Raw genomic sequence first — 25,939 nt, 5'->3', positions numbered from 1 at the left:
TATGCCCAACACTTCATTTCTTACACTGTGCTTTGTGTTGCTGATCTGTGCACAGGACCAATGTGCCACTCAGGACAGTTTCCCAATTGGTTATGTGTGATGTTCTTTAACTGGTTTGCAATCAGAGTTGCTGCACAGTCCTCTGGTCATGTTGTTTGCACCTGGGTGTCCCTGACTTGTGCATCTGTGGGAGATGGTTGAACTGTATTTGTGTTTGATGAGGTATTCTACCCTTCTTGATTGTGATGTTGCCTGTGTGCTGTGGTGATTTGTGTTGTGGGCGTTCATGCTGTGGCACTTAGGAATGTGTGCTACTGGTTTGGTTGGTGTGCACACACTGCTTGTTGTGCATGCAGTGCTTTGAGCGTATGTTGCCTTGTAATTGACTGGTGTGCCTCCCCTGATGTACAGCTGTGTTTGCAATATGAAGGATTGGCATGTGCATCTGTTGTGTGTTTGATTTGGATGTGTGCAGTGTTTGGCCTTTGTTGTCTCTTTCAGCTGACAGATGTCATGTTCTCTTTGCATGTCATTGTGTGTGAATTGTTAGTGCATTGTGATACATTCAGATGTGTGTTGCAGGTATAGTATGCATTACTTGTGTGTCTGTCACATGCATTTATGAGTATTCTTGTTCCTGAGCTTGTTTTGAGTGCACCTTGGTGGTTACTCCTCTTATATTTGACCTGTCACTTGTCAGAATTGTGCTTGTGCATGCATGTGGTACACTATGACCCTATGCTTACTTGATGGGTGGTGTGGTATGTCTATCTGTGTTTTACTATTGTCCCATTGCTCCCAGTTTGTGTCCATGATGGTTTTGAGATGATGCATTTCTTGTGTGTGTTGGGGTATGGTGTCTGTGCATTGGTCCAGTTTGACGATGTTGTGTACACCTGTTCTCTATGGGCTTCCATTGCCTTTCCACTGTTTGGCTGGTCATATATGGGCTTATTGTACTTCTGTGTATGTGGTTTGTGAGGTTTGTGTTTGGCTATTGTATTTGTGCCAGCATTGGCTCAGGAATCCCTGAGTGTGTGTTTGATGTTTGTGGATGCACCCCAGAAAGTGTGATAATTTGTCAGTGTCTTCACAGGACATTATTTGCAGTATTCTGTGTGTTTATCACTAGTGTTGAGTGGTGCAGGGGTGAGTTGGGTGGAGGAGGAGTATGTGTGAAGGGTCCAAGTTGTGTTTGACAGTCATAGAATGCGTCAATGGGCCCCGTGTGTTGTCAAGTCAAGTCAAGTCGAGTTTGAATTTGTATAGCGCACTACTCACCCAGAGGGTCTCAAGGTGCTTGAGGGAGGAAGGGAGCTTACTTATCAAATAACCAAGTTTTTGGTTGTTTTCTGAAGGAGAGGTGGTTCTGTGTGAGGCGGAGGTGGATGGGGTGGGAGTTCCAGGTCTTGGCCGCTAAGTAGGATAAGGATCTTCCTCCCATGGTGGATCTTTGGATGCGTGGAATTGCGGCAAGGGCTTGATTGGACGAACGAAGATGGCGGGTGGGGGTGTAGAAGGAGAGGCGCGTGTTGAGGTATTCGGGTCCTAGGTCGTAGAGGGCTTTGTGTGCGTGGGTGAGGAAGCGGAACGTTATTCTTTTGTTGATGGGGAGCCAGTGGAGGTCTTTCAGGTGACCGGAGATGTGAGCTTGTCGGGGGATGTCTAGGATGAGTCTGGCTGAGGCATTTTGGATGCGTTGGAGTTTTTTCAGAAGTTTGGATGTGGTTCGGGCGTAAAGGGTGTTTCCGTAGTCTAGTCGGCTTGTGACCAGTGCATGGAGGACCGTATTTCTAGTTTCGGTGGGGATCCAACGGAAAATTTTGTTGAGCATACGTAGGATGTTGAAGCATGATGATGAGACGGCGTTGACTTGTCTGGTCATCGAGAGGGAGGAGTCCAGCATGAAGCCCAGGTTACGTGCATGGTCCGTCGGTTTGGGTGCGCTGCCCAGGGACGGTGGCCACCATGAGTCGTCCCAGGCGGAGGGGGATGATCCTAAGATGAGGACTTCCGTTTTGTCTGAGTTAAGTTTTAAACTGCTGTTCTTCATCTACTCGGCTACTTCTTTCATCCCTTCGTGTAGGTTAGTTTTGGCGGTGTTTGGGTCTTTGGTGAGGGATAGGATCAGCTGGGTGTCGACTGTGTAGGAGATAATGTTGAGGTTGTGTTGGTGCGCAATGGATGCGAGGGGACTCATGTATACGTTGAAGAGGGTGGGACTGAGTGAATATCCTTGGGGTACGCCGCAGATGACTTTGGTGGCCTCTGATCTAAAAGGGGAGAGGCGGACTCTCTGGGTTCTTCCGGCGAGGAACGAGATGATCCAGTCCAATGCTTTTCCTTGTATTCCAACGTTGCTGAGGCGTTGTATAAGGGTGTTATGACAGACTGTGTCGAAGACCGCGGTTAGGTCGAGTAGGATGAGGGCAGCAGTTTCTCTGCTGTCCAGTAGAGTTCCAATGTCGTCTGTTGCAGCGATGAGGGCGGTCGCGGTGCTGTGTTTTGCTCGGAAGCCGGACTGTGAAGGGTCGAGGGATTTGTTGGATTCGAGGAAGGCGGCGAGTTGACTGTTGACGGCTTTCCCAATGACTTTGGCAGGGAATGGGAGGAGCGAAATGGGGCGGTAGTTCTTAAGTTCAGTGGGGTCTGCTGTAGGTTTCTTCAAGAGGGCGCTGAGTTCGGCGTGTTTCCAGCTTTCCGGGAAGGTGGCGGAGTTGAGGGAGCAGTTGATGAGGTCTCGCAGATGGGGTGCGATAATGGAGTCTGCTTTGTTGAAAATGTGGTGGGGACATGGGTCGGTTGGTGATCCTGATTGAATGGTGTTCATCAGGCGGATGGTGTCTTCAGTGGTGATCGGGTTCCAGGCGTAAAGGTTGTTGGAGGGGGGTTTTAGTACAGAGGTAGGTTGGGTGGGTTGGTCTCCAAAGCTGTTATGTATGTCAGCGATTTTGTTGTGGAAGAATGAGGCCAGAGAGTCGCAGAGGTCTTGGGATGGAATAATGTCGTTGGTGCCGGCAGTGGGGTTGGTAAACTCTTTGACGATGTTGAATAGTTCCTTGCTGTTGTGGGCGTTGTTGTCGAGTCGGTCCTTGAATGCTGATTTCTTGGTGGATCGGATCAATTGGTGGTGTTTGCGGGTGGCGTTCTTGAAAGTGGCCAGGTTGTCAGTGGTTGGGTTTTTTCGCCAGGCTTTCTTGAGGGTGCGACAGATCTTCTTGGATTTCTTAAGGTCATCATTAAACCAGGGGGCTTTTTTGCTGCCTTGCTTCATTTGATGGTTTTTCAAGGGTGCTAATTCGTCAGCGCTGTGGGTGATCCATTGTGTGAGGTTGGTGACTGCTTGGTTTGGGTCCGATGATTTTGCAGGGGGGTTTTGGAGAAGCGATGTGAAGAGCTGGTCGGTGGTAATTTTATTCCAGTTTCTCCGGGGAATTGGATATAGGTGGTTGTGGGTCGTAGTCTTTTTTTAGTTGAAGAGAACGCAGCTGGGGTCCATCCAGTGGAGAGCTGTGGTGTGATTAAAGGAGATGTGCTTGCTGGAGGTGAAGATTGGGTCGAGCGTGTGCCCGGCGAGGTGGGTGGGGGTGTCAACAAGTTGTTTGAGTCCGAGATTGGCGAGATTGTCCAAAAGGGTGGTGGAGTTGCTGTCGTTGTTCTTTTCCAGGTGGAAGTTGAGGTCTCCCAGTAGGATGTAGTCCTCGGAGGGGAGGGTGTGAGGGCTGATGAAGTCAGTGATGTCTTTGCTGAATTGTGTGCGGGGTCCGGGTGGTCTATAGATGAGGGTGCCTCTGAGTGTGGTGTTCGGATCGGTGTGAATCTGGAAGTGAAGGTGTTCAGCGGATGTGAGGTTGTCATCGGAACGGGTCGTAATGTGGATGGTGCTCTTATGAACGAAGGGGATTCCTCCTCCTTTTTGGTTGATGCGGTCCTTTCGGATGATCTTGTAGTCGTCCGGGATGGCAATGGAAATGTCGGGCGCTGATGAGGCGTTCATCCAGGTTTCTGTAAGAAATGCGACGTCCGGTGATGTGGTGTCGAGTAGGTTCCAAAGTTCAATGGCGTGTCTGTGGACCGAGCGGGTGTTGAGCAGGATGCCTTTCAGGTGGTTAGTGTCGGAGTTCTGTTTGGAGTTTGTGGATTTGGTATGGGTCCTGATGCAGTCGAACTTGCAGGCGTGGCAGGTGTAGGGTCCATGGGTGTGTCCTGGGGCGGCTTGGTGGCAGTCTGGGAGACGGCCGGAGTTGAGTGCTGAAAGGGTTGCGGAATCGTACGTTATGCGGGTGGAGTGGGGTTTGTGGGGGCCAGGGGGTCAGGCGCTGGGCGCGGTCCAAGCGCGGACAGGCGTAGATGGGCTTACCTTTGGCGCACCTTCGGCGCATATGGAGCGCGTTCGCTGCGCGTGAACGCTGCGCGCAAAAGCATCTGTCATAAGTGGATAGTGGAGGGGGGTGGGGCGAGGGAGGAGCAGCTGGGAGGCGGGAGCGGGGTGGGAAGGCACACCAACAAACAACAAAATGGCAGCAGGCCAAAAGCCACACAGGACGAGACCCCAACAATCGGTATTGACAGGGAAGCGTCACCGGCACAATCAGGCACAAATAAATCAATGGCAGCAATGCACAATCAAATTAATAATCAAAGCGCAGCTCAGCAGGCAGTATAGCGCTACAATACAAATGCACTCAGGCACTAATAAATCATAAATAGTTCCAGGGGCAATGCGAGCGATGGGCAGCTGATTAAACAGGCAAAGAGCACTCAGGCAGTATAGCGCTACAATACCAGAATGGGCGCAGGCTGATTACTGTTTGACTTCAGTCACGTCCTATCATCCCTGTGCCTATGCATGGCCTACCTTGCTGTCGCCATGAGTTGTTGCACAGAGTTCACTGTGGTTTAATTATACTCACTGTGCCAGCCATGTGTGATTTGTTGGCCTAAGAGTGTTGTGAAATGTTCCTTCTCTTGCATGTGATGTACACATGTTTTGTGGCTAGCTCCTTGTCTTCCCATCACTGTCCACCTCACTTTTGGCTATCCCATTTGTTGTTCTCCATTGCTGCTGGCATCTGGTATGTGTATGTGGCTGTGTCAGTGTGGGGTGTTGGAAATGATATGAAAATGTGAACACTTGAGCTGGTAACCAGGATTGTGTCACAAAGGAATAAGAACAGGAGAACAAGCAGCATTCTGTGGGTTGAAGTTGTGATAAGCGTGAGAAAGTGTATATGATAAAGATGTGGATAATAAGGGGTGTAACAATCATTGGGTTAGGAGACTACTGTGGTTGGGTAGGAAGGCTGGGTAAAATCTGTGTGTAAAACTTGCAGAAAACATTGAGAGGATGAGAGGTGAGGTTTAAGGACGAGGAGGATGTTTGATATAAACACGGTCACAGAAAAGTGGGGTACCACACGAGGAAGGTAGCTGAAATCAGCCACTGAGAGATTTTGTTTACTATATATGGGATGGTATTTAATTTAATTGGATCTTTCATATGAGACTCAAATACATGAAGAGGGGTGATTCTATGGGTACTGGGGTACGGCTTCTTATTTAAGGATATTGTTACTGTTGTTCAGATTATGCAATGAGAAATTGTAGCTAATGCTTGTTTTTTTGACATTTTCAGTTACCCCCGGCGAAGGGCCTAAATCGCCAAAAATGCATTGGGTTAATAAAATACTGCTTTATATCAAGTGAATGCGTCTGTACTTGTTCCTAAAAAAGGTCAGAATGGACGACTTTGAACATGAGAAACCGATGAAAATTGGCACGATACCGCACGTGTGGAGTTCAAGGAGGGATTTGAATGAGAAAATAAGTAAAATGGAAAGAAAACCATGATAAAAAATGTGTATATACAGGAAGAAAAATCGCAAACAGCTTTCAGCTGTGCCACTGGCTTTGGGGCGGAGTATTGCCCCATTACTAAGAGTGGGTGCCTTGACAGGCAGTGTGTACAGTTAGGGTATTGTTAATATTCAGTGCAAGTGTTCATTTTGTGATTGGACTCAGTTTGCTTGACATGGGTGCAGTGTGGGTGTGGGGAGGAGGATTGCCCTGGCCCTGAGTTCTGTGCTGTGTGTTCCTCTTCAGCCCCACTTGCTGAGACTTGCTGCCTTATTGTTTTGTGTGTGTGGTGCAGGGTCTGGGTTCATCTGGCTGGTTAGTTGTGCAGAGGGAGCACAGCAGGGGTACACAGCATGTCTCCTGATGGGTGTGGGGGACCTAGTGTGTGAATATTGTGATTGTGGCCCTGTGAGTCCTTGTGGACTGCCCATGCCTGGTGCCGGCCCTGCCTACTGCTTTGTGCTCATGTTTTCCCACATCTTCACCGCTGTGGTGATGTGACAGGGAGATTGCTGTGATTTCGCTGATAACGGGTGACCCGGATGCAGAGGGGTGATTTTGTGACAGGTAGGACGTGTGTGAGTACACGTGTGGATGTGTTCCTGTCCCCATGAGAGTGTCTGGTATGGACAGGAACCGTATGTCAGGCCAGAAGTTGTGTGTTGTGGTTGTATGCGGAATTATATCATTGCCAACCTGCAAAGTTTTCCACGACTGTGCACAACTTGCTGGTAGTGTATCAGGTACAGCACCAGAAAAGCTTGTAGAGCTAGATTCATTGCAATCGGGACCGGGTTGAGGGGACCAAGAATCTGGTTTGGCGCTCCTCTGTCGTGCTTCCGCCATCTCTGGTTGGGTGATTTCTCCGCTGCGGTGTGACTGGCTGTTTGGGGCATCCTCCACGGCGGTCGGGGACGTACGGCAGTGGGTCTCTATTGGCTCTCACCACCGCGGTGGTGGGCGCATTTTCATTGCGGTTCATGTCTCACCGAGGCGGACGGGAAATGGGCAATGTTTGCCCATTGTAATATGGCAGGCTTGTGGACCGCTGCTCGCATGCGGAAAAATACATTTTCGCCACCACCAGCACCGTGGAGGAGCCTCCGCCTGCCATAATGACATAATGAACCGCTATGGAAAAAGAAGGGGGTCGTGCCCTATTAAGCCCTGGGTAGGACACAATACTATTGTAGGAAATAATTGGGGACCCAGTTTCTGCCACTATTTTATTTTGAGCAGATTTTTTACACCCTACCGTGTTTAATCAGTGGGTGTTGTAATTGATTTTTTCTCATTTTACAAGTTACGTCATTTGTGTGAATTATTATGATTGTCTGTGGACTTGCCTTGTCATACACAAGTGGGTATATGCTATGTACAAAATTTACATTAAACACCTTAAACAAACAATTATGTTACAAATATACAAAAACATTTAGACTATACAATTCTCACAATGTACTTTTAAAAAGGGGAAATATAAACTGTACCCTGCTAACTAGTTTCAACACTAGACCTTCATCATGAAGCCTTGGTGTATTTGAGGTCTAGTAACGCAAATTCAAGATTTACAACTATTATTTTTTCACCATAACTCGCAGCATTATGTTCAAGGGCCTTTGCGCTAATTAAAGTTCTTTTATTTCGGTTAACCAAAGAAAGCCGACGCGTTTCCAAGCCTGTGTATTTAATCGTCAGGCTCTTCTTCAGGGCGTTGGTTAGGTGGGTACCTATGTAAAAACAACATCGAATGTTTGAGAATAGGGCTTCTCTCTAATACTGAGTCAGTTCTTTTTGGTTAGTTACACTTAATTTTACCTTTTCACGAAAGGCAGTTCGTCTGTCTGTCTGTGAAAGCGCTTCCGACTGGCAAGTCGTTCTGCAGAGGTAAAGGGCACATCATATATCTGTTTTATTTATATAAACAGCGAGCCTCTTGGCGTTTTTACTCTGATTGATCTTACAAGGGTCATGACATGCTTTTACCTATTTTATCTGTCAGTGCAAGCCTTCAGTTGGAATTCTGTTTTTCTTTATTCTTTGACCACACTTTGTTTGGGCGGTAGCGGCAGGGTCTATATTAATGACAAGGTGTTACAGGGAATGATTTTGAGTTTTTCAATCTTACCGGGAGTTGTTAACTCTGTTTCCCCATTTCTGGCCATTACTTACTTCGGATTTCAGCCCGCAGGCTGGCCGTTACTCGTGTACTGTTCGCGGCATCTTTGTGGAATCCTTGAACCACCCCTCAGGTAAGATAACATACGAGGGCAATATATTAGCAATGCGGTAGAACTTAAGCCTTAAACGAATCCCTTCGTTTCTTCAGCTTATGCGAGAAAACCCCATCAGAACAAAACAAAGACGCCGCGAACAGTACACGAGTAACGGCCAGCCTGCGGGCTGAAATCCGAAGTAAGTAATGGCCAGAAATGGGGAAACAAAGTTAACAACTCCCGGTAAGATTGAAAAACTCAAAATCATTCCCTGTAACACCTTGTCATTATTATAGACCCTGCCGCTACCGCCCAAACAAAGTGTGGTCCAAGAATAAAGAAAAACAGAACTCCAACTGAAGGCTTGCACTGACAGATAAAATAGGTAAAAGCATGTCCTGACCCTTGTACGATCAATCAGAGTAAAAACACCAAGAGGCTCGCTATTTATATAAATAAAACAGATATATGATGTGCCCTTTACCTCTGCAGAACGACTTGCCAGTCAGAAGCGCTTTCACAGACAGACAGACGAACTGCCTTTCGTGAAAAGGTAAAATTAAGTGTAACTAACCAAAATGAACTGACTCAGTATTAGAGAGAGGCCCTATTCTCAAACATTCTATGTTGTTTTTACATAGGCACCCACCTAACCAACGCCCTGAAGAAGAGCCTGAAGATTAAATACACAGGCTTGGAAACGTGCCGGCTTTCTTTGGTTCACCGAAATAAATGAACTTTAATTAGCGCAAAGGCCCTTGAACATTATGCTGCGAATTATGGTGAAAAAATAATAGTTGTAAATCTTGCCTTTGCGTTACTAGACCTCAAATACGCCAAGGCTTCATGATGAAGGTCTAGTGTTGAAACTAGTTAGCAGGGTACAGTTTATATTTCCCCTTTGTAAAAGTACATTGTGAGAATAGTATAGTCTAAATGTTTTTGTATATTTTTAACATATTTGTTTGTTTATGGTGTTTAATGTAAATTATGTACATAGCATATACCCACTTGTGTATGACAAGGCAAGTCCACAGACAATCATAATAATTCACACAAGTGACGTAACTTGTATAATGAGAAAAAATCAATTACAACACCCACTGATTAAACACGGTAGGGTGTAAAAAATCTGCGCAAAATAAAAAAGTGGCAGAAACTAAAAGCGACTGGGTCCCCAATTATTTCCTACAATAATGAACCGCTAGGCATTGTAATAACACGCTCCAGATTCTTTGTTTTATAGTTTGAGAAATGCTTTCTTCTTTACTTACAACTGTATACCGGGTGATCACTGTTTTTTACACTACATGCAATCCCTTCTGACATCTCTCTTCATTCTCATTTCTACTTCTAAAAAGCTAAACTGAGAAACCCACACCACTACAAACAGCTTTTCACTTAGTAAGCATGATGCAGAATAGGTTTAGAAACAGTAGGGCACCTACTAACACTTCTTAACAAAGTAAAGGGCATGTGCTCAATTTTTCAGAGAAAAACTAGGCCCTCTACATATTTTTCAAAGTTTTTAGTTGCTAATTTTCTTGCTATTCCATATTTAAGTTTGAAAAATAATCACTGAATCCTTAAAAAGCACACAATTAAAAAATATATTTAAAAAAAGAACATTAGTAAACCCTTCACGTCAGTTCGATACCTGTTGTCTCATGTTTTTCCACCCTGGTGTTTTGCGTGGGGTCTGACTGTTATCCCCTTACACTCTATTTGGATTCCCAGCGTTCAAAATTTGAGGAGCGTCTGGATGGGTCACAGCTCTACATGTCCTGAATTACTGGACTGGTGAAATGGCTCAGGGGCAGCTCTTTTGCCGTGGATTTTAATAGTCTGGAGACTTATCTTTAAGAGAGTGATTGACCAAGTCACATTATTGGCTGTGACATTGTTTCTTGTCACATGTTGCCCTGAAGAAGTCATTTGTTTGGACGAAATGCGTTGTTGGCTGCTTGAATGTTGCACGCTCAAATGACTGCTCCTCTCGAAAAGCTCAAAACAAAATAAGATTATAACAAAAATTAAAAGATTATTTGCCTTTGGACTATCGAGTATGGTTTATGAATGTCATTTGGTGCACTGTATTCTATATGTTTTATTAGTAAACCCTGTTTTTACACACATCATTCTTTAAATAATCTATAATTTTAATTACCATATAGCTGGAGCTGTTTCCTAAATGCAGCTGAGGACACCAGTCTCTATTACTTCCGAATAAAATCACCTCTACCTTCTCCTCCATACCACCAATCTCAGCTATCTGTGTTTGTGCAGCCAATCACATCACATCATTTCTTCAAGTTTGCGGTGACAATGTTGACTTTTGCTTGACCTTAATATAATCTTGTCCGTTTTTATACTTCTCCCCATATGATCATGCCAGGCTTTTGTGGGATCGTAAAACACCTTGTGGCAGGCTGGCTCCAAAATTTTTCTTGTGGGTCTTTCAAGACTCTCTCATGATCATACGAGCCTCAAGATTGCAAACTACTCTTACAAGTCTTTTGCAGGATTGCAACAGAATTGCAAACTCATCAAATACCATACTTCTTTACAAAATTAACATACTTTCATTTAATAAATCCCTTTGTATGGGGATATTGACACCCAGACTTTTGCAAGAGAGAGAGCACCCAAACATCTGCCTCCACAGATGGTGTGTATAGCTGGATGTGGGGAGGAACTGGCCTCTCTACTGAGATATCTCTCTCAGATAATAGACGTGCATAGTAAGGTGTATGGAGGGACTCACCTCTCCACTGACATCCCCCTCTTGGATGACGGAGGTGTCCAGTACAATTTGGGAAAGGACTTGCCTCTAGGCTCAGACATCTCTCTCAGATGGCGGGTGTGCATAGTAGGCTGTGAGGAGGAACAGGATTCTATACTGAGACCTCTCTCTTGGATGATCGATGTGCATAGTAGATTGTGGGGAGTGACTGCCCTCTCCTCTAATGAGACCCCTCTCTTGAATGACGGGTAATCATAGTAGGGTGCCAGCAGAAACAGGTCTCTCCATTGACAGCTCTCAGTCTCAGATGATGGGTGCGCATAGTAGGGTGTGGGGAGGACTTGTTTCTACACTTACACCACTCTCTTGGATTTTGGGTCTCTATACTATGTTGTTGGAAGGGTCTGGGCTCTCCAGTAAGACCTCTGTTTCACATCTCAGATGTGCGTAGTCGTGCCCTAAAGTAACTATAACTTGCAACCTCACCATGCACAATTTTATCAATAATGCTATAAAAGGTTTCAGAACTGATGTGATATATATGGGGTAGTTAGCAGAACATGGTGAGGGCATGCGTTATAGCTACCTTAGGGCAGCAGTTATAGTTTCTTGAGATAACTATCACTGCTGAATGTTTATGGTTTCGTGTGTGTAAGATCTGATTCTAACTATGAGGTCCCTGTAACCTTTGGCTTCTTTGTGAGTTTTTATAATTCTATTTCCTAATCATAATGTTCCTGTAACCTTTATTTTATTTCAGTGAACTTTTAGAGTTTTCTTTAGAGTAAAGCAATACTTAATTATCATATGGTAATCAAAATGCCGTCATGCAAGGCGTTTGGCAGTTTGCAGCAGAGGTTGACCCCAGGGCCTGGCCAACCACCCAAATTCAGCCAACCTGCAGGCCCCCTCCCTGGACTGCTTTTGGACCCAAGGACGTAATCCCTCTGGGTCCTGTGTATTTTTATGGGGAAGGGAATAGTGGGCTCCCATCCCCAGGTTGCTTTTGGACACAGGAACCCATCCCCAGGGTTGGCAGAATATTTCAGGGTGGGGGGGGCACTGGTCCCACTTCCCATGCCGCTTTTGGCCCTGGAGACTCCATACCCCAGGGTCTAGTATTATATTTCAGGGTGAGGGGGCATGAGGCCACCTCCCCAGGCTGATGATTTTGGCCCGAGGGACCCCATCCCAGTCGGGCTTGACAGTATAATTAATGGGGAGGAGGACATACAGCCCTCTTCCTGGGCTGATTTTGGCACTGGGACTGATTCCCCCAGGAACTATTATTTTAAAAAAGTGGAAGGAGGCATCCCTTGGGTCCCAGCCAATGTCTAAAGGGAAGGAGGCCACGCAGCCCCCCACAGTCCAATGTTGGCCCCGGAAACCCAAACCCCAGCCTTTTAAAAAAGTGGAAGGGGCTCCATCCCCTGGTGCCCAACCAATGTCTAACAGAGTAGGGGGCCAAGCAGCCACCCACAGTCCAATTTTGGCCCCAGGGACCCAATCCCCCTTGGCCCAGCCTTTTAAAAAAAGTAGAAAGGGCATGCCGCCCCCTCTCCCCTTTACTTATACTGCCAGACCCCAGGGGATGGGTTCCTCGTGGCTGAAATTGGCCCAGGGAGGGGGGCTGCATTGCCTCCTCCCTTTTTTGACTAAAGCCAGGCCACTAGGGATGAAGTACCTCAGCCCAAAATTGACTAGGGGAGGGGAGCCATGCAACCCTCCTGCCAATCTCAAATTGACCAGGCCCCGAGGGATGGGGTCCTGGGGCCAAAACTGGCCTGGTGAAGTCAGCCATGTGCACTCCACCTCCAAATCTATATATATTGTCCCCCCTGAACTGGCCCACCTGGGGGCATAAAGAAAACAAGCAGGGGAGACCTGCAAAGGATACACACTGGTTCTGCGACTCTAGGTACTCATAAATATTTTTCTTTTAATAATTGTACAGATTTACACCAAATTACAAGAAGCACTCTAGCTGGACCAAGATCAAGCTTTCTGCCACATTTGGTGTAATTCCGTTCAGCGGTTTGGGCTGTAGTTGTGTCTTTAGTGTAAATCTGTTCAGTATTTTTTTAGAAATTAAGATTCTAAAATATGTTATATCTGGATAGTTGTGTTCGAGAGAAGCTTGCACGAGTTCCGCGGTCACACTATTTTCAAAATGTAGCCATTTAATTAGTCGGGAGACCATTTTTTCACCGTCAGCCATCATGCTTCAGCAGGAGCCTGAGGCTCCTCATAGTCCTGCAGGACCAAGACCTTTTGATTGGCAGACGGTTGGAAAAACAGAAATAAAATTGTCACTATTACTTTATATGGTGTCATTTTGCATGTGTTGGGAATATGATGGTAAAAGGGGATATTTTGGGACAGGATAAAGGTATCCTGCCTTAGTAATTGGGAGGAGGACTATAATCCATAAGTACTGTGATGAGCCAAACAGAAAATTCTTTTTAAAAAATGTTGTGAGACTCTCATGTGTTGGAACAAAAATAGGGATGGGGTAGGCATTCTCTTTGCCCACTCTGCTATCCCTTCTGTCATCTATGAGAAGTCTCCTTGTAGAGGTAGTCCATCATCACACCCTACTGCACTTATCTGTCACCATGTAGAATAGTGTCAGTTGAGAGGGCAGCCCCTAGCTACACTCTACTATACATGCTTGTCACCTTTGGAGGGGTGTTATTGGAGAGGTCAGTCCCTCCCACATCCTACTACTTACACCTCTCACCCTAGGTATTGCTGTAATTCAGACACACAGGTGCCTCTACATATCTTACTACACATACCTGTCATAACAGAGAGAGCTCTTAGAAGAGATATCAGTCCTTTTCCCGTACCCTTCTATGCACACCCATAATCCAAGACAGAGGCATACGTTTAGCGGCCACTCCTTCCTGGCATTCTACTACACTCACCCACCATGGAAGACAGAGGTCTCAGCAGAGAGGCCAGTCTCTCCCCACATCCTACTACTCAAACCTGTTATCCAAGAGAGAGGTCTAAGGAGAGAGGTCAGTTCCTCCACACAGCTAACTACCCACACATGTCACCCAAGAGAGAGGTCAGAGTAGGGAGACCAGTACCTCCACACAGTCTACTGAACTCCTTTGTCATTCAAGAAAGAGGTCTCAGTTGAGAGTTCAGTCCCTAGCCACACCATACTCAAACCTGTTATCCAAGAGAGGTCTCATCAGAGAGGCCAGTCCCTCTGAACAGCTTACAATGCACATCCATCATAGAGAGAAGTATCAGTGTAGAGGCAAGTACCTCCCCAGAGTAACTATTAATTTTTTGGGTCTCAGTTCGACTTTTGGTGAAAATTTAGACCAAAGGTCTATTTAACTTTACTACTAGCAAAGTTAGTCTTTAGGTATAAACTTAGACTTCAGACTTTGCTCCTTAGTGAAGCGGGCCCTTAGTCTTTCCTCACACCCTACTGTGCATGGTTGTCATCCGGGGAGAAGACTCAGAGGAGATACCACTCCCTTTGCACACCCTACTATGTGCACCCATGGAGAGGTATTAGAGAACAGGTCTGTGTCTTTTCACACTCTACTACTTATGAATGTGTTTGGGGAGAGAGGCCAGCAGAGATCAGGTGTATGCCACAATGACAATGTACACTACCACAAGATCATCCTGTGGAGAAGTATGATCTAAGAGGACAATCTCTTGTTATACGCTACACACACCTCTTACTATGGAGATAGAGGGCAGCTCCTCTCTGTACCTTACTATGCTAACTGCCACTCTGGGGAGAGCTTTATGATATGTATATCAGTTACCATGGAAAGAGGTATTATCAGAGAGGACACAGTTTTTTGATATCCTACACTTGTTGTCCTGTGGAAAGGTCTCACTAGAGAGGTCTGTCATTACCAATGTGCCAATATGAGTTCTCTCCTATGCACACTTGTCACTTTGAAGGAGATCTTAGCAGAAAAACAAGTCCATCTTGGCGTATTACTATGCATGACTGTCTCAATAGGGAGAGGTCTCAGTTAGAGGTCAGTCTTTCCTCACATTCAACTATGCAAACCCATCACCCAAGACAGGCTTCTCAGCATAGAGGTAGTTTCCTCCCCATACTCTACTTGTACATTGATACTCTGGGGAGAGCCTTGAGCAGAAAGGTAAGCCCCTTCTCACACCCTAATTTGCACACTCATCATCTAAGAGACAGGTCATAGGAGAGGGTTAGTTTCTTCCCACATTCTACTGCACACACTCATCATTCAAGAGAGATGTGTCAGTAGAAAGGGCAGTTTCTCCCCACACCCTCCTATGCATATCTATTACCATGGGAAGAGGTTGAACAGAGAGGCCAGTGTTTCCCGCTAGACTAATACAGACACCTGTCCCCCTAGGGAGATGTGTTAATGGAAAATCCACTCACTTCCCACATACTACTCAGCATCCCTGTTGCTCTAGAAAGAGGTCTTAGCAGAGAGGCCACTCCATTCCCATACCCTACTGCACATTCATGCTGTCCAAAAGGTTTTAGCGGAGAGGGCAATCTTTCCCTACACCCTATTGCATATGTGTGCCCTTTTGGCGAGAGGTGTCAGTGGACAGGGAGGTCCCTTCCCACACTCTAATATCCATGGTTATTACCCTGGGGAGAGATCTCAGTGGAAAGGCCAGTGCCTCCTCATACTTGTTATATAACAGAGAGATCTTAGTTGTGAGGTGAGTCCCTCCCCACACCTAACTATGCATACTGCTCACCCTGGGTAAAGGTTCCAGTGGGAGCCAGTCTCTCTTTACATCCTACAATACACACTGGTCACTATGAAGGGATGTCTCAGTGGAGATGCCAGTCCCACCACATTCCCTATTATACAGAGGTGCTGCCTGTGGAGAAGTGTCAATTAAAAACCTAGTCTCACTTCACACCTGCATTCCTGTCATACTGTCTAAAGGTCTCAGTGGAGAGGTCACTTTTTCTCTGTATACTAATAGTGGGGTCAATAAGGCATTAGTACTGTAATGAAGGAAAGTGCTAATTATTTAAAAAAACAAGTTGACTTTCCTTCGAGGAAAGGTTAGAAAAAATCTCTCTCAATATAGAGGTCTCAGCTAGAGGCTTGTGAATTTGCACACTCTACTACATACATCCTACTATGCACAGATGTCATCCATGAAATATAGGTTAAATAGTTGAGCTCACGAGAGTCTAGCAAGAGACGAACAAATATATGAGTGAAGGGAGGCATTTGGAAGCTCCCACGAGAGTCCAATGGCGTAAAGCACGTGTGCCCCGTCTTTTTTATTGGTAGGGTCACGTGTGTAGTGATCATGTGCTGGATGGGTGTGGTGCGGGTGTATACCAGGCATGAGGGAGTGGGTGTGTGTGCCGTTCTGACAACTAGACCTGAAACTAAGTAATCAGTACAATGGAAATCTGGCAAATGTTGCGTTTTTGTTTTTTCTTGGAAGCGTTAGCGGTTGGGCTGGCCTTACGTATAGCAGTGCTGAGCGAGGCTCTGACCCATGATTCTGGAGCTATGGGCGTGGTTCCATCATGAGCTATATGAGAAATCAAGTGATCGGGTGTCCATTTTGTAGTGCTGATGTAACCCGGGTCTTAAACGCAAATGTGTCATTATGTCTATAAAGTTGCACAACATGGCCAACATGGAAGGTACGGGGTATCACTGACTCTATATTCATTCATAGTTGCATACATAAAAGATGGTGGACATGATGCATTTCTGCGATTATGAATGTTTGTTGTATATTCAGTGGAGTGTTGTAACTGTAGCAATACAGGGCTGTGAAAGGTTTAAGTTGCAGTTTTTGGCACATGAAAGGCAGATAATATATATACGTATGTGGTCATTCAGATATACTGTTGAACTTGGGGCTGGAAATCAGTGTTCAAGGCTCGGAGTTGCGTCCACATCCTGTTATTGTAGAGTAATGAAGTAATCTATGCGTGCCTGAAAATGTACTGTAAATATGGTGCTCATGTAAATTGCTGATATAGAAAGGAGGAATAGCCCACACTTACTGTCAGAGGTAAGATGGTTGTATACACTATTTATATCACAATATAATGTGGCAGGGCATAGGAGCAGCATTTTTCAAACATAACAAATACACAGACACAAATAGATAGTTGAAGTGTGTACGGGACGTGTGCTCGACTCCAATTTTATAACTTTGCTGTTGGTAACAAGTAGAATAGTAATCATAATATGATACATAGATATTCAATCGTAAATGGCTTATAACTTTTGCTGTACAAAGGTAGGAGCACTACGTGTGAAATAATACACAGAAGATTCTATCGTAAAGGGTTCATGAGTTGTGGTGCACTAAGGTAGGGTCGGTTTGTGTGGAACCTGCGATGATGTGTGGTTCAGGCAGACCGCACTGCTAAGAATGTCTTTTGGCTACAGAATTTTGCCTTAATAAGGCCATGTGGCGATTATTTATGGTGCACTGAGTTAATGGTACTTCTGGTAGTCAGCATGTTGCCTACTAAACTGCATGATCTGTAATCGTGATTGAAATAAAAGAGGAAACATATATGGAATGCATTGTCGAAATGTGTGTGTTTCAGGGACATTATAGTTCAAGTTGTGACTTGTGCTGTCCCCAGTGTAGACTGCCATTGAGTGTGCCTTTGCACTTGCAGCATGAATTTTGTTTTTCAACTAAACCTAGAACTAATATTAAAGAAGTTTTTGAAGGAAGGCTACTAAAGGGATATTGTATAGGGTTTGATAGACATTTTATTTATTTTGGTACTGCACTCTGCAAATAATGAATGAAGAGTCAGTTGAATTCTGCCAGAACACAGCCATGTGGTGATGAATTATGGTGCACTGAGTTAGTAGTACCTTTGGGACTGAACGTGTACGTAACCTGCAATGATGCGTGGTGCGGACACGCCGCACAGGGGGTAATGTTTTTTGACTGAATTTTCCCTTAATAAAGCCTCGGGCGATAATTTATGGTGTACTGAGTTAGTGGTACATCTGCTGTTTAGCGTGTGCTCACCCTCCGATGATGCGTGGTCTGAACGGGTTGCACTCAAAGCATTGAATGTTGCGTACTGGATTGCATGTACTTTGAGGGGAAAAAAACCTACTATCGATCTTTATCAATGGTTTTGCAAACTAGGTTTACTGATTGCTCCCATTAACAAACTAAACGATTCCACTTCACGCAGTGCATTCTTTCTTTCTCAAAATGAGGACGTATGTTTGGTGGCGATGTTGCAGATTGGGAGCATTTAGTTTCCTTAACCGAATATAGTCTCTTACACAATTTGCATCGGTACTAATCTTGAATTGTGAGTCCTACTGTTCTCAGTATAGACCAGTGGCAGTCATCAGGAAGGGCGCACAGCCATGTGGCATTGATTTGTGCTGTATAGAGTTAGTGATAGATGTGGCTCTCAGCGTCTACGTAGCCAGCGATGATGCATGGTGTGGGCCAGCTGAACTGGGAGCAATGTTTTTTGCCTAGTGAATTCTGTCTTAATAAGGCCACAGGGAGATGTCTTGTGATGCAGTGAGCTAGTGGTAACTGAAGAACTCAGTGTGTACGCACCGTGCAATGATTCGTGGTTCGGGCGGGTCTCACTGGTCCAATATCTCTTGCCTACTGGAATGCACAATGTAGATCGAAAGCAGTAGTCATCAAAAACATCAAGAAATTCTTTTTGTCATATCCTTTAACAAAATCTGAGGACATAAAGTACAATTATCTCTACCTTAAATAAATCAAGGCTAAATTTCATGCTGTCCGTAGTATAGATTCAAAGCTGAATTGAAGTTGTGAACCCTGCTGTCCGCACTGTAGATCGAAGGCAGTACTGAGCACAGATAAGGACAAATGATTTTTGTTTCTTATTTTAACAAAAGCTGAACAAAAGCTGAACACATACAGTATAACTGTCTCTGCATTAAATACATGTTGTTTTTTTAGGTAGCATTGCAGATGTGGATTCTTGTTGAAAATATGGGGAAGTGGTCAACATCATACTTAGCAATTGTCATTTAAAAAACCTTTGACATTCAATGAAAAAAACATAGGTTTCAGGCAGGTTATAGTTAGGAATTATCATTTAAAAAACCTTTGAAATTCACTAAAAAAATATAGGTTTCAAGCAGGTTATAGTTATGAATTATCATTTAAAAAACCTTAAAAATTCAACAACAAAAAAACATAGGTTTCAGCGGTGTTATAGCTAGCTGGACATTTCACTCATACAAAACCATTGAAACTCCTCTGCTATATTTAGTTCTTCTAACTATAACTCGGACGCCCGCAATGCACTGCTGATGATGTCACATATTACATCATTCATTACATGGTCAATGACATCACTGATGACATCACTGATGACATCTCCATTGACATCACTGATGACATCATCCACGTGACAATCTGATACACCTCGTCATACACTGGTATAACCTTTTATCACTCACTGTAATATACAGAGTACCATATTTGAAACCATTGGCACACCAATACCAGTTACTACATACACATTTACTGATTCCCAAGTTTACACACACAACTACAACAGAATCACTTATACATGCAGTCACTAATTAATAGAACACTATGAAATGCACTTTCACACATATATAGACATTGACACATCAGCAGTCATCTTATTGGGTTATGCAGTCATCCTACTCACTCATGAAAAAAATTAATCACACTTACATTTACTCACTTACATAATTATACACACACCACCTCATTTATTCAAACACATAGTAACACACAGTTAATATGTTAAAAAATCCCCATTACAAATATACACTCATTCATATAGTTACTCTCACAATCACTGACTCTTACATATACTTATTTATATACACCAAGTCTCACATACAATGCTTTTTAATTTGTTTACTTTGTTGAAGATGTACAAGTAAAACATATATTTGGTCACCAACACACAAATAAATACACTCAGTCACCCAAACAACTGTTTCCACATGCACTTTTAAACGTATACACTTAGTCAATCAACCATTCACACATCCATGAATAGAGTTACACACAACCCATCCAACCACATACACAAACTCAGTGTCCCATACAAATACTCACCTAACTAATCAATTACCAATATACACAATCATGTAGTTAGTGACCAACTGATGCAGCATGTTATACAACCACAAAGACAGTGATGCACACATTCACATAGTTTAGTTACTAATCCATGTATTAAGTGAGTTACATTTAATTACTCACTTAAATAGTCAGACAGCTAGTAAATCTTCCACCCAGACAGTTATATATCTACTCAATCTTCAATACAGATTGGTGTATATATAATATATATTTAAATTTCAAACTGAACCACATTCACTGGATGATGTTATCAGTGATGTGAGCAGTGATGTAATTTGAGATGTCATCAGTGATGTAATCAGTGATGTCACTGACCATGTCATGAATGATGTAATATGTGACATCATCAGCAGTGCACTGCGGGCGCGCAAGATATAGTTAGCAGAACTAACTATAACAGAGGATTTGCAATGGTTTTGTATGAGTGAAATGGTCAGCTAACTGTAACACCCCTGAAACCTATGTTTTTTTTAGTGAATATACATATATATATATATAAGATCTCTGGGATTAGTGGAGGACCCCATACCTTAGCATACACAGATGGACGCTCCACCTCTCTGCAGAGGCAGTGATCTTGTCTCAGAACTCTCATTCCATGTGTGTGCTTTTGGTTCCTGTGCTCATCTATATGACAAAGACATGTGCACAGCTGCATTTATGTGTTATGTCTAGGTGCTAGTGCCTAGCGAGAATAAATAACAAGGGGCATTGCTGTTTGACCTCGTCTAAAATGTTCAGACTAAATCCCATGAAAAGAACAGACCACAAAAACATTTGCAGGTTCTGTGTGAAAGTACAATGTGGCACGAAAGCCAGTGTGTTTGTATAGTAAGGTGTGCAAAAGAAATTGAGGACCATAGCGTGCACAGTTAGGCTAACATAGGGAAAACTACAATGGGAAATGCAGGAAACACAAAAGGAGCCAAGGGGGTTTCTCACTGCCTGACCTTCATCAAAAACAAATAATAGAGAAATTTCACTCCGCCTGCCTTCCACGTCTGTTTCCTGCTTCCGACTGATTCAAGGCTGAGAAAAATCATCACATTTCCTTACCTCAAGTCAAAATCAGTCATACCCGTGGCCTTAAAGTCATGTGGTTGAAAGTTAAGTGCGCGATGCATTGTGGTTATACCATTGTGCTCCTAATCATACCATGTATTGAAGACATATGTGTTCAGCGTCCCATAAATGTTTTGAGCCCATATCTGAGCCAGGGCGCAACTGGCCCCGTCATCTCCTGCAGAAAAGCACAACATTAATCCCGCCCTTGCAAATCGGAAATGAGATGTCATTTTTGATTGATACCGAAGATGTTGATAACAATGCACGTGACGTCCTAGTATAATCTTTGTCTTTCTTCGCTGTCGCTTTCCCCATTTCACAAAAGCTATGATCCTGTCCTTCTATCTAACAAAAAGCTTCTTAAAGCAATACCCTTTGCACAACGAGATTGATGCTAGGGCAAACTAGTAGTTCATTATGCCTTCCCGATGATGATCTTAAGGGAATATCAAAGTAATAATTATATCACTCAGTCCATTACGCATCCATTACATGCTTTTACACGTGCTTTTATGTGTGTGGATGAAAGAGGTGTATAATGCAGAAGTTCTTAGTAAGACATCTTATCAGGTATGTAAAAAGCTATGAATTGCTGTCCTCATATCATGGGAAATGCCTCGTGATTAAAGCTATGCTGGCAAAGATTTGCATTTTAGATAATTTAAAGATGAAATGTAGTTGCTTCATAACTCATATTATGTTGGCGAAAGCTATGTTTAATTTGATCACAATTGCGCAGAGCAAAAAAGCAATCTAAATACAAACATTCCCCACAGACAAAAGTGCAGACAATAATGCGCTCTTGTATTATGCTTAAGGAAGCAGTTACAGTTATTCCTGTATTGAATAACTAAGGTGCTTTTAGAAACTAGTAATGTTTAGTATAAGTCGACCAGTCCAACTACCACCTACAGTGTTGATAACATTTCCTGAAATATAAAGCCGTGTGTAGAAAGCCGCCAGTAGCAAGCAGGACAAGAAAGAAAAGCACAAGCGCAAGGGCGCGTTTGGCAGTCTCTATTCGAGTACGCTCATACTTGTTAAATTCATGGTATGCATTGTAGAAAGACGCTATCTATATTTCCACGCACCTGCCTTTTAAAAAATGTTACCCTTCTATTTTTTACTAAACACCCCAGAGTCTTCTACTGTACGCTCGCACCTTCACCGCCCTGCCTTTCAGTGGCGTAGCAAGGTCAAGTGGTACCAGGTGCAGAAAATTTCCTGTCACCCCTGCCTTGACCAAATGGCAAAATCATGTGTTTAAAACACCTATTTTTGCCATTTTGTCACCCCCCTCCGGGATGACACCAGGGGTGGCCCGCACCCACCGCAACCCCCTTCCGACGCCACTACTGCCTTTTTATCTCCATGCATGTGCATTTCAAATCTAATATTTAAGCAATATAGATTTCAGATCATTTTTGAGCGACGACCTTTGAATGTTCGAATTCTTTTGCTTTCTACACTGAGTCCTTTTTATCGCTGTTGGTGGCTATGGAGTATTAATATTAACGCTACAAGCAAACTGTCGATGCACGCATACTATTACTCCAGGAAGATTTTAGATGTGTTCCAGTGGGTCCCGGTAAGTTTTGGAGGGAGGGCAGTGGACGGGACACACTCTCACGCACACGCACACATACACATAACACTCAAAGCAATGCATTCGCAAGTACACACACACATTCATTCACACCACTCTTCGCCAAACATTCACACATACATGCACACACACAAACACATCCATTCACAGCACTCTTCACCACACATTCATACATACACGCATGCACTCACCAAACAGCTCAAAAGAAAAACAAACACTTACCTGCAGCCAGCTCTGCCTCGGAGGTTCCGGAAGGCTTGGGACTAATAATCGCATCTCCATCCCCAGGCAAATCAGGAGGAACCACCTCCCACTGCAAATGGAATTTGGAGGAGACTTTAGGGAGAAAAGCTGGGTCAAGCAGCAAAACCACCCTGTCCTGCAGAAACTGGCAATAAGTAAAGAATACAAGTAAAGCGCCCAACCACCTAGCAGAGGAGAAACAACAGAAATGCTATGTTAGCAAACAACCACAACAAATCCTCATTCAGCAAGGGCTCAAAAGGGGGCAACTGCAGACCCCTCAAAACAGTCGGCAAATGCCAAGAAGGTATAACCATAGGAGTGACGGGACGACAAAGTTGAAAACTCTGTAGAAGCCGACTCCACGAAGGAGCAACGCCCTCCAAGGAGGCCCCCGGATCCCTACATGCCCGAACTGCAGCCCATTGAGCAGACCATTTAGAAGGGAAAGGTCTCTCAAAAATCCATCTCAAAGAAAATCAAGAATAGAAGCTGGATTCCCAAACACCGGATCCATACTATGAGAGGAGCACCAAGAGACGAAAGAGCCCCAATGCATCCATAGCTATTAAGGGTTGAAGGTCAACGCGACTGCTGAGTGTCACAGGCCACCAATGAAGAACAACTCAAAGATTCCAATTTCAACCTTCCAAGAGCCAGGCCTTCAGATTTAAGCGACAAAGATGGGGAAAAGGCAGGAGAGGAAACTGAAGAGGAGATGGAACAAAGGGAAGCCAGACAAACCTGCCCAGCCAGCTGCATCAGCAGCGGAAACCAAAGGTGGCGGGTCCAAAAAGGGGAAATCAAGAGTACAGACACTCTCTACCCCCAAATCTTCTGCAGCACCCTCGGGAGGTGGGGTACTGGAGAGAAGGCATACAGAAGGCCAAAGGGCCAAGGAATTGAGAATGAATCCACCGCCCAAGCCTGAGGACAAAGCACCTTGGACTAGAACCGAGGGAGAAGAGAGTTGTGAGGAGAAACAAAAAGATTGATCCAGGGAGTCCAGAACCGAAGACAAAGGTCTGGACAGAGGAACAGACAGATTGAACAGAACAGAGAATAGAAGGTTGTGGCTCAAGCTGTCCGCATGAAAGTTCAGGAGCCCCTGAATGCAAACAGCCCTCAATGCCAACAGGTGAGAGTCTGCCCAGGCACAAATCATGGAAGCCAGAAGATTCAGAGACACGCACCGGAACTCCTCCTGGTGGTACACTGGTGGTACAGCTAGCCACCTGATTGTCATTACGTGCCAACAGATTCACCTCTTGGAGAGAAACCTGAAAGAACAGCACTTCCTGCCAAATAGCCACCAACTCCTGCCAATTTGAAGAATGGGTGCTGTCCACCTGAGACCACTGACCCTTGGCCTCCAAAGACCCCAACGTCACCCCCCATTCCTAAAGACTGTTGTAGTCATCAACAAGGTAGGAGGAACCTGGAAACGCACCCCCTTCTCCTGATTGGAAGTGCAAAGCAACCAGTCCAAATCCTGAACCAGAACACGGGAGAGAGGAACCAGAGCGTTGTAATCTGTACAGGAGGGGTCCCAATGAGTCAACAGATGATTCATCAAGGGTTTGAGGTGCAGGCGGGCCCCAGGAACCACCGCCATGGTGGCAGCCATCAAATCCTGGACATGCAACAAAACCCGAGCTGGGGCAGCAGGGTGAATAAGCAGGTCCTGCAGAAGAGTCTGTAGGGTAGAAATCCAAGCAGGAAGGAGAAATACCGCCCCCAACAAGGTGTTGAAAAGTCCCCCGATAAATTGAAGTCTCTGCACAGGGACCAGATGAGTCTTTGCCAGATTCAGCTTGAACCCCAGACCCTGGAACATGGCCACCATCGCCTCAACTGCCAGAAGAGCCTTAGGAAGGGAGGAAGCAGAGGCCAAACAATCATTAATATAGGAAAACACAGAGAAACCCTGAAGCTGCTAAACCCCCACAGCAGGAGCCAATACCTTGGTTAAAGTCTGGGGAGCAGTAGAGAGGCTGAAAGGCAACACCCAAAACTGGTAATGGACCCCGTTCACTGCAAACCTCTAGAACCACTGTCTTCCTGGATGGATAGGAACATGAAAATAAGTGTCTTCTAAGTCCATAGAAGCCAAAAAATAGCCCTCCTGGATGAGGGGAATTAAGGATTCCAATGTGACCATCCGAAAATTATCCAGTCACACCAATTTGTTCAAAGACTTGAGATTCAGAAACGGGCAGAATAAACCATCGGGTTTTGATACCAAGAACAGAGTTGAATTGAACCCCAGGCCCTGCTCCGCCTCTGGAACCAGGACAGCAGCACCCTTAGTCAGCAAGAGGTCCACGCATGACAACATGGAAGAACTTTTCACAAGGTCTCTTGACAATGGGATGACCTGAAACAGCCCAAAGGAGGCGGGCCCGGAACGGAATCCGGTAACCTAGACTGATGACCGACAGGACACCCTGGTTGTAAACCTGACTTGACCAACAATCCAGGGACAAATGGAGCCGAGCCCCCACCTTGGCATAGTCCCTTTCGACCAGCACCCTGGGGCTGCTGCTTCTGCTGAGTCCAGGATTTATAATGGAACGCAGCCCCCTGACCACAGGCCCAAAGAGGAAAGGGCTGAGAAGAAGACAGAGCACCCTGAAAGCCCTTGTTTACGGAAAAAGGACTTCTTCTTCCGCACATTCTGAAAAGGTTTCATTGACTTATTCTCCTCCGCAGACGGCAGCACCTTCGTGTTCAAATAGTCCCAAAAAGCCGGGGACCATCGAAAGGCAGTTCATGAATTGAGGACTTCTGAGCAGCGTCAAGGCGCCATGGCTTTGCCCAGAAGACCCCCGACCAGCTACCACTGCCCGGCAGCCGAGGAAGAGGCCCACAGTGTATCAAAAGTCAGATCAGACAGAAACTAAGTCAAGACCTCCATCTGCGCCAAGATAGGAGTGGGATCCCCTCATTCTGAAGACAGTCAAACAACTTCTCAAAATCCTTGATAAGGACCTGCAAGGCATAGGCTAAGGAAGTGCTAGCCCGAACCCCAAAATGAGAAGTAGCATTAGAACGCTATAAAGTGGACTCCACCTTCCGTTCAACTGG

Source organism: Lissotriton vulgaris, chromosome 3_1 (genome assembly GCF_964263255.1).
Source record: "Lissotriton vulgaris chromosome 3_1, aLisVul1.2, whole genome shotgun sequence".
In the NCBI taxonomy this organism is placed as follows: domain Eukaryota; kingdom Metazoa; phylum Chordata; class Amphibia; order Caudata; family Salamandridae; genus Lissotriton; species Lissotriton vulgaris.
Note: the sequence above shows the minus strand (reverse complement) of the source record.